This window comes from Salvelinus alpinus, chromosome 14 (genome assembly GCF_045679555.1).
Source record: "Salvelinus alpinus chromosome 14, SLU_Salpinus.1, whole genome shotgun sequence".
In the NCBI taxonomy this organism is placed as follows: domain Eukaryota; kingdom Metazoa; phylum Chordata; class Actinopteri; order Salmoniformes; family Salmonidae; genus Salvelinus; species Salvelinus alpinus.
The window spans coordinates 53,540,792-53,550,085 of NC_092099.1; positions in this window are offsets into that span (position 1 = coordinate 53,540,792).

Consider the following 9,294-nt stretch of genomic DNA (forward strand, 5'->3'; position numbering starts at 1 on the left):
ATGGAGTCTCAAGGGAGTGTAATAAAATTTGTACAAAAATTTGTAATTCGATTCTTTCATTTTTACATTAGTAGAGGAGCAGTATACCTTGTCGCAAACCTCCGCCCATAACTCATCACTGATAGTCAGACCAAGGTCCTTTTCCCAGATTATTTTCAAAGGAGTAAAGGAGGAGCCTCCTTTCTCAGAAAGGAGTCTATAGATATAGGATATTTTGCCTTTAATGGATTGTGCTGTGACAAGAAGGGTTTCAACTTCGTTCAACTGAGTTCTAAACCTCCTCTTGGAAGTAAATGAGGAGATGACATGTCTAATTTGAAGATATTTAAAAAAAAAAATGGGATCTTGGCACATTGAATTCACTGCAGAGCTCTTGAAAGGATTTCAGTGTAGTGGTCTTCTGATGAAATAGGTCTGAAAAGGTCCTGATTCCTAGAGTATGCCAAAGATTAAAGTTGGCATCCCTCAGGGCTTTTGGCAAGTCTGGGTTGCCTACTATAGGCGAGTGAGAGCATATTTGGGAGGAGATGCCCAGGTATTTCTTACAGTCCCTCCACGCTAGTAGGGTGCTGTAAATCACAAATGTTTTGGCTATGTTGCCCACTTCACTAAAGTTATTAATGAATATAGTTGAGCTTAGTGGCAATGAACCACAGGATTGGGCTTCTATCTGGATCCACGTTGACTCTTGTCTGTTTGTGATCCATGTTAGCATGTTGCGGATTTGGGCGGACCAGTAGTACAATTGAAGGGAGGGAAGGGCAAGACCGCCCTTAGATTCAGGTTTCGATAGAGTGGAGAGCTTGATCCTAGGTTTTTTATTGCCCCATATAAATTTGGTGATGCTTTGGTTAATTGTTTTGAAAAAGGAAGCTGGGAGATAGCATGGGAGCATCTGAAATAAATAGTTCAGTCTAGGGAGGATGTTCATACGGATTACATTAATTCTTCCTACTAAGCTAATTGGGAGGGAGATCCAGGTTTGGAGGTTGTTTTTGATTCGATCCAGGAGTGGAAGATAATTCTCCTTGAAAAGCCTATTCAGATCTGGTGTTATGAATATCCCAAGGTATTGAAACCCCTGTGTCTTCCATTGGAATGGGCATAGTGTCTTCATAGAACTGGTGAGTGTAATATTGAGAGGGCAGACAGTGGATTTGTTAAAATTTATCTTATAACCTGAAAACGTGCCATACTGAGCAATTGTGTCTAAAATGGGAGGAAGGGATTTCTCAGGGTTGGATATGTAGAGCAAGACATCATCCGCGTAAAGCGAAATCTTGTGCTGCAGGCCGCCTGCAGGAACACCTGTAATACTTGAATTGCTCCTTATCAACTCTGCCAGAGGCTCCGCCCCCAACAAGTAGAGCAGGGGGGATAGCGAGCACCCTTGTCTTGTGCCCCGTCCCAAAGAGAATCTGTCAGAGTTCAGTCCGTTAGTAGTCACCATGGCATTTGGATGAGAGTATAGTGATTTGATCCATTTAATAAAGTTTGGGCCCATATTGAACTTTTCTAAGACTGAGAACAAAAAGCTCCACTCCATCCTGTCGAACGCCTTCTCAGCATCCAGTGAAGCCAGCAGAACAGGGGTCTTCTGTGCGTTTACTTGATCAATAATATCAAAAAGACGGCGAATGTTATCAGAAGAGTATCTGTCTCTAATAAATCCAGTTTGGTCCGCTTTTATTATTTTGGCAAGAAGAGTGTTTAGTCTTTTGGCCAGCAATTTGGTAATTATTTTGTAGTCGAAATCCAACAAGCTTATGGGCCGGAAGGAGGAGCAGGATAGGGGGTCCTTGTCTTTTTTGAGCAACACTGTAATGCGAGCTGTGCGCATTGAGTCTGGGAGAACTCCGTTTTTGCAAAAATCCTCCAGCATTGGCATGAAAATAGGGCTAAGCTGGGGCCAAAAAGCTTTGTAGAACTCTCTGGGGAATCCATCTGGGCCTGGGGACTTGTTAGGTGGCATGGAGGTAATTGCCTCCAGGATCTCCTCAGGAGTGAAGGGGGAGTTGAGATCTTCTTGGTCAGTCTCTGATAGTTTAGGTAGCGAGATTCCCTCTAGGAAGGAGTGGAGTTCTGCTTCCGTGTGTTTTCTCTCAGAGGTATATAGTTTGCAGTAAAAATCATGAAAAGTTAAATTGATCTTTTTTGGGTCATATGTGACCTCGTCCTCTGCTGTTCGGATAGCCATAATTGTACGCTCTGACTGCTCTTTTTTTAATTGATAAGCAAGCAATCTACTAGGCCTATTGCTATACTCATGGTATTTCTGTTTAGTAAAGAAAACTTTTTTTTTAATCTCCCGAGTATAGTCCAAATTCAGTTTGGCTTTGGCTGCTTTAAGTTGACTCCAGGAGGTGCTGTCTGTGGATTGTTTATGTACTTTTTCACAGCGTTCCAGCTCCCTCTCCAGATCTAGCCTGTGTGCTTCCATTGCTTTTTTCTTAGAGGAAGCATATGCAATTAGATGACCTCTTAGTGTGGCTTTAGCAGCGTCCCACATTGTGGCCGGAGAAACAGGAGAATCTTTGTTGTCTTGTGTGTAGTTGTCTATCCATGTAGTTACCAATGTATGGAATGCTTCGTTTGATAGCATGGAGGTGTTGAATTTCCAGCTCTTTGACCTCGGGATGTTTTTGCAGAGGTCAAAGCGGAGGTGGACAAAGGCGTGATCCGAAAGCGCTATGGGTCCGATTCTACACGTGGCTGAATTTATGAAACTCTTTGGGATAAAAATGTAATCTATACGGGAGTAGGTGTTATGGACATTAGAGTAGTATGTATAGTCCATAGATGAGCTATTAGTCTCTCTCCAGATATCTATCAGTCCCATCTCTTTAGTAAGAGAGTTCAACATCTTTGCAGATCTAGGATTTGTGGTGGGGACTTGAGATGATTTGTCTAGGGTTGGGTTCAGGGTACAATTAAAATCTCCGGCCAACACTCCAAAGGAAACACAATGCTCATTGAACAGGGTTATCATTTTCGACATAAAAGCAGGAGTATCTGTGTTAGGGGCGTATATGTTTAAGAGAGTAATTGGTTGCCCATACAGTGACCCAGTTATCAAAATAAATCTCCCCTCCGGATCAGATATGTTTTTGTCAATTATGAATGGAACATTCTTATGGATAAGTATGGCTGTGCCTCTACTGTTGGATTTGAAAGATGAGAAATACACCTGTCCCACCCAAGCTCTGCGGAGTTTGGCATGTTCAGCATCACAGAGGTGTGTCTCTTGCAATAGCGCGATGTCTGCTTTTTCCTTTTTTAGAGCACATAGTATCTTTTTCCGTTTTATTGCATGACCTAGACCATGGCAGTTCCATGTCAATAGATTTAAGGTACTAGTCATCGTCATCGAACAGTAATTGAACTTTAGTGCAAGTCATCTCTGGGTAAAGGTGGATAGTAGTTACAGCTGCGTTCACATAAAAGGAAAATAAATGGTTTACATAAAATAACAGTCTCTGAACACCCCAGCCGAGTTCCCAAACAACTCGACATATCCCGTTGGATCTATTACCTCCCCGCTCAGTCACAATTCTGTGTTCCCACAACAACAACAAAAAAAACGGGAACAGTTAGCAACGCACAACGTCTCCCCCTCCCCACCAAAGAAATGCCTCATCCTCTCCGCCCCGCATTGGGTAAATGACAACGTAGCCCCCGTCCAGACCACATTAAAAATGGGAGAAAATAAAATCAATAGCCCAGCCTACATATAGTAGGCCTAGGTTATAATATGGAGCCTATCCCTCTCAGCTAAAGGAACATAAATATAGATTAGACGGCTATAATGACATTTAGCAGGGCGGGTGGGTCTTTGGATATCGGCTATATGTTGTCTTACCTCCTTTAGTAATAATAGTAATCGCATTTAGTCATTGGTCCATTTCTCATTGACCGGGGTTGTCTTTCAAAAAACGTTTTGCCTCTTCGGGAGTTTTGAAGTGTCGCAGGGCTCCTTGGTAAAGAATCCTGAGCTCGTTTGGGTATTTGAATCCCCTAAAGATGCCTCGGTCAATGGAGCATTTCTTCACCTCGTCAAACTCTCGGCGCTTTCGGCGTATTCCAGCTGACAGGTCCTGGAGCAAGATGAGTTTGGCGTTTCCCACTGTAATGGTGTTGGTTTTCGCCGCCTGTAGGACTCGTTCCTTGTCGGTGAATCTCAAGAAACGTATGGTGATTGGGCGCGGTGGTTGTCTGGCTGCTGGTGGGGGCCTCAGTGCTCGGTGAGCTCTCTCGAGTTCTATGGGTCTGTCGGTGGACAGGTGGAGCCACTCGGGAAGTTTGTCTTGCAGGTAGCGGATCAGTGGCATGTTTCCCTCTTCTTTTTCGCCCAGATTTAATAGAACACAATTATTCCTTCGCCCCCTGTTTTCCAGGTCCTCTGTTTTCTCTTCCAGCTGCTCTATTTTTTTTTTAGCATATGCTATTGTTTCCATGGCGTCTGTCAATAAGTTTTCCGTGGATAGGATTCGCCTCTCTGCCTCGTCCAGGCGCCCCGCGTTTATGGTTATCTTGTTGTTTATGTCAGGCAAAGCATTTTCCAGGATTGTCACCTTGCCCCCTATCGCACTGAGCTGAGCGTTAATGGCATCTAGTTTAGTGTTGAGTTCTGTACGTTGGGATCTCAGCTCAGAAAAGATGTCTTCGACAGAGTGCGAGGTTGGCCTTCGTTGGGCCTCGGGGGGGAACGGGTCCTCTTGCTCCTGGCTAATGGCGCTAGCTTTTTCTGAAGCTAGCTGCTTCTTGGAGGCTTTTTCCGTCGCTAGTGCTCGAGTCCGGGTAAAAATGTTACCTGTAGTGTCGCCTTTTGTAGCCGCCATGACTTTTTGACTAAAGCTAAATGAGTTTAAACTTGAAGTGGAGGTAAGATTAGGAATTGGAAACTACTTGTGCGGAGCTCCTAGTTCATGCGGCCATCTCGTTCAGGGGTCACGTGATCCCTCAACAACGCAGTTTTAAGAAAATACCTTAAAAAAGTAAGAAATAAAACAAACAAATAATTAAAGAGCAGCAGTCAAAGAACAATAGCGAAGCTACAGTGGGGAGAACAAGTATTTGATACACTGCCGATTTTGCCGATTTTCCTACTTACAAAGCATGTAGAGGTCTGTAATTTTTATCATAGGTACACTTCAACTGTGAGAGACGGAATCTAAAACAAAAATCCCAAAAATCACATTGTATGATTTTTAAGTAATTAATTAGCATTTTATTGCATGACATAAGTATTTGATACATCAGAAAAGCAGAACTTAATATTTGGTACAGAATCCTTTGTTTGCAATTACAGAGATCATACGTTTCCTGTAGTTCTTGACCAGGTTTGCACACACTGCAGCAGGGATTTTGGCCCACTCCTCCATACAGACCTTCTCCAGATCCTTCAGGTTTCGGGGCTGTCGCTGGGCAATACGGACTTTCAGCTCCCTCCAAAGATTTTCTATTGGGTTCAGGTCTGGAGACTGGCTAGGCCACTCCTGGACCTTGAGATACTTCTTACGGAGCCACTCCTTAGTTGCCCTGGCTGTGTGTTTCGGGTCGTTGTCATGCTGGAAGACCCAGCCACGACCCATCATCAATGCTCTTACTGAGGGAAGGAGGTTGTTGGCTAAGATCTCGCAATACATGGCCCCATCCATCCTCCCCTCAATACGGTGCAGTCGTCCTGTCCCCTTTGCAGAAAAGCATCCCCAAAGAATGATGTTTCCACCTCCATGCTTCACAGTTGGGATGGTGTTCTTGGGGTTGTACTCATCCTTCTTCTTCCTCCAAACACGGCGAGTGGAGTTTAGACCAAAAAGCTCTATTTTTGAATCATCAGACCACATGACCTTCTCCCATTCCTCCTCTGGATCATCCAGATGGTCATTGGCAAACTTCAGACGGGCCTGGACATGCGCCTGCTTGAGCAGGGGGACCTTGTGTGCGCTGCAGGATTTTAATCCATGACGGCGTAGTGTGTTACTAATGGTTTTCTTTGAGACTGTGGTCCCAGCTCTCTTCAGGTCATTGACCAGGTCCTGCCGTGTAGTTCTGGGCTGATCCCTCACCTTCCTCATGATCATTGATGCCCCACGAGGTGAGATCTTGCATGGAGCCCCAGACCGAGGGTGATTGACCATCATCTTGAACTTCTTCTATTTTCTTCTATTTTCGAATAATTGCGCCAACAGTTGTTGCCTTCTCACCAAGCTGCTTGCCTATTGTCCTGTAGCCCATCCCAGCCTTGTGCAGGTCTACAATTTTATCCCTGATGTCCTTACACAGCTCTCTGGTCTTGGCCATTGTGGAGAGGTTGGAGTCTGTTTGATTGAGTGTGTGGACAGGTGTCTTTTATACAGGTAACGAGTTCAAACAGGTGCAGTTAATACAGGTAATGAGTGGAGAACAGGAGGGCTTCTTAAAGAAAAACTAACAGGTCTGTGAGAGCCGGAATTCTTACTGGTTGGTAGGTGATCAAATACTTATGTCATGCAATAAAATGCAAATGAATTACTTAAAAATCATACAATGTGATTTTCTGGATTCTTGTTTTAGATTCCGTCTCTCACAGTTGAAGTGTACCTATGATAAAAATTACAGACCTCTACATGCTTTGTAAGTAGGAAAACCTGCAAAATCGGCAGTGTATCAAATACTTGTTCTCCCCACTGTATATACAAGGGGTACCGGTACAGAGTCAATGTGCGGGGGCACCAGTTAGTCAAGTAAATATGTACATGTAGGTAGAGTAATTAAAGTGACTATGCATAGATAATAACAGAGAGTAGCAGCAGCATAGAGTGGGAGGGGGGGGGGATGCAAATAGTCTGGGTAGCCATTTGATTAGATGTGCAGGAGTCTTATGGCTCAGGGGTAGAAGCTGTTTAGAAGCCTCTTGGACCTAGACTTGGCGCTCTGGTACCGCTTGCCGTAGCAGAGAGAACAATCTATGACTAGGGAGGCTGGAGTCTTTGACAATTTTTATGAACTTCCTCTGACACCGCCTGGTATAGAGGTCCTGGATGGCAGGAAGCTTGGCACCGGTGATGTACTGGTCCACACCCAGTACATCTGGGCCACACCCTCTGTAGTATCTTGCGGTCGGAGGACGAGCAGTTGCCATACCAGGCAGTGATGCAACCCGTCAGGATGCTCTCGAGGGTGCAGCTGTAGAACCTTTTGAGGATCTGGGGACCCATGCCAAATCTATTCAGTCTCCTGAGGGGTAATGGGTCTTGTTGTGCCCTCTTCACGACTGTCTTGGTGTGCTTGGACCATGTTAGTTTGTTGGTGATGTGGACACCAAGGAACTTGAAGCTTTCAACCTGCTCCATTACAGCCCCGTCGATGAGAATGGGGGCGTGCTCGGTCCTCCTTTTCCTGAAGTCCACAATCATCTCCTTTCTTGATCACATTGAGGGAGAGGTTGGTGTCCTTGCACCACACGGTCAGGTCTCTGACCTCCTCTCTATAGGCTGTCTCGTTGTTGTCTGTGATCAGGCTGTCATCGGCAAACTTAATGATGGTGTTGGAGTCGTGCCTGGCCGTGCAGTCATGAGTCAACAGGGAGTATGGGGGGGACTGAGCACACACCCCTGAGGGGCACCCGTGTTGAGGATCAGCGTGGCGGATGTGTTGTTACCTACCCTTACCACCTGGGGGCGGCCCTTCAGGAAGTCCAGGAATCAGTTGCAGAGGGAGGTGTTTAGTCCCAGGGTCCTTAGCTTAGTGATGAGCTTTGAGGGCACGATGGTGTTAAACGCTGAGCTGTAGTCAATGAATAGCATTCTCACATACAGTTGAAGTCGGAAGTTTACATACACCTTAGCCAACTACATTTAAACTCAGTTTTTCCACAATTCCTGACATTTAATCCAAGTAAAAATTCCCTGTCTTAGTTCAGTTAGGATCACCACTTTATTTTAAGAATGTAAAATGTCAGAATAATAGGTGAGAGGAGGATTTATTTCAGCTTTTATTTCATTCATCACATTCCCAGTGGGTCAGAAGTTTACATACACTCAATTAGTATTTGGTAGCATTGCCTTTCAATTGTTTAACTTGGGTCAAACGTTTCGGGTAGCCTTCCACATGCTTCCCACAACAAGTTGGGTGAATCTTGGCCCATTCCTCCTGACAGAGCTGGTGTAACTGAGTCAGGTTTGTAGGCCTCCTTGCTCACACATGGTTTTTCAGTTCTACCCACAACTTTTCGATAGGATTGAGGTCAGGGCTTGGTGATGGCCACTCCAATACCTTGACTTTGTTGCCCTTAAGCCAACTTTGGAAGTATGCTTGGGGTCATTGCCCATTTGGAAGAACCATTTGCGACCAAGCTTTAACATCCCGACTGATGTCTTGAGATGTTGCTTCAATATATCCACACAATTTTCCTCCCTCACGGTGCCATGTATTTTGGGAAGTGCACCAGTCCCTCCTGCAGCAAAGCACCCCCACAACATGATGCTGCCACCCTCGTGCTTCACGGTTGGGATGGTGTTCTTCGGCTTGCAAGCATCCCCCTTTTTCCTCCAAACATAACAATGGTCATGATGGCCAAACAGTTTTATTTTTGTTTCATCAGACCAGAGGACATTTCTCCAAAAAGTACGATCTTTGTCCCCGTGTGCAGTTGCAAACCGTAGTCTGGCTTTTTTATGACGGTTTTGGAGCAGTGGCTTCTTCCTTGCTGAGCGGCCTTTCAGGCTATGTCGATATAGGACTCGTTTTACTGTGGATATAGATACTTTTGTACCTGTTTCCTCCAGCATCTTCACAAGGTCCTTTGCTGTTGTTCTGGGATTGATTTGCACTTTTTGCACCAAAGTATGTTCATCTCTAGGAGACAGAACACATCTCCTTCCTGAGCGGTATGACAGCTGCGTGGTCCCATGGTGTTTATACTTGCGTACTATTGTTTGTACAGATGAACGTGGTACCTTCAGGTGTTTGGAAATTGCTCCCAAGGATGAACCAGACTTGTGGAGGTCTACAATTATTTTTCTGAAGTCTTGGCTAATTTCTTTTGATTTTCCCATGATATCAAGCAGAGGCAGGTACACCTCAAATTGACTCAAATGATGTCAATAAGCCTATCAGAAGCTTCTAAAACCATGACATCATTTTCTGGAGTTTTCCAAGCTATTTAAAGGCACAGTCAACTTAATGTATGTAAACTTCTGACCCACTGGAATTGTGAAACAGTGAATTATAAGTGAAATAATCTGTCTGTAAACAATTGTTGGAAAAATTACTTGTGTCATGCACAAAGTAGATGTCCTAACCGACTTGCCA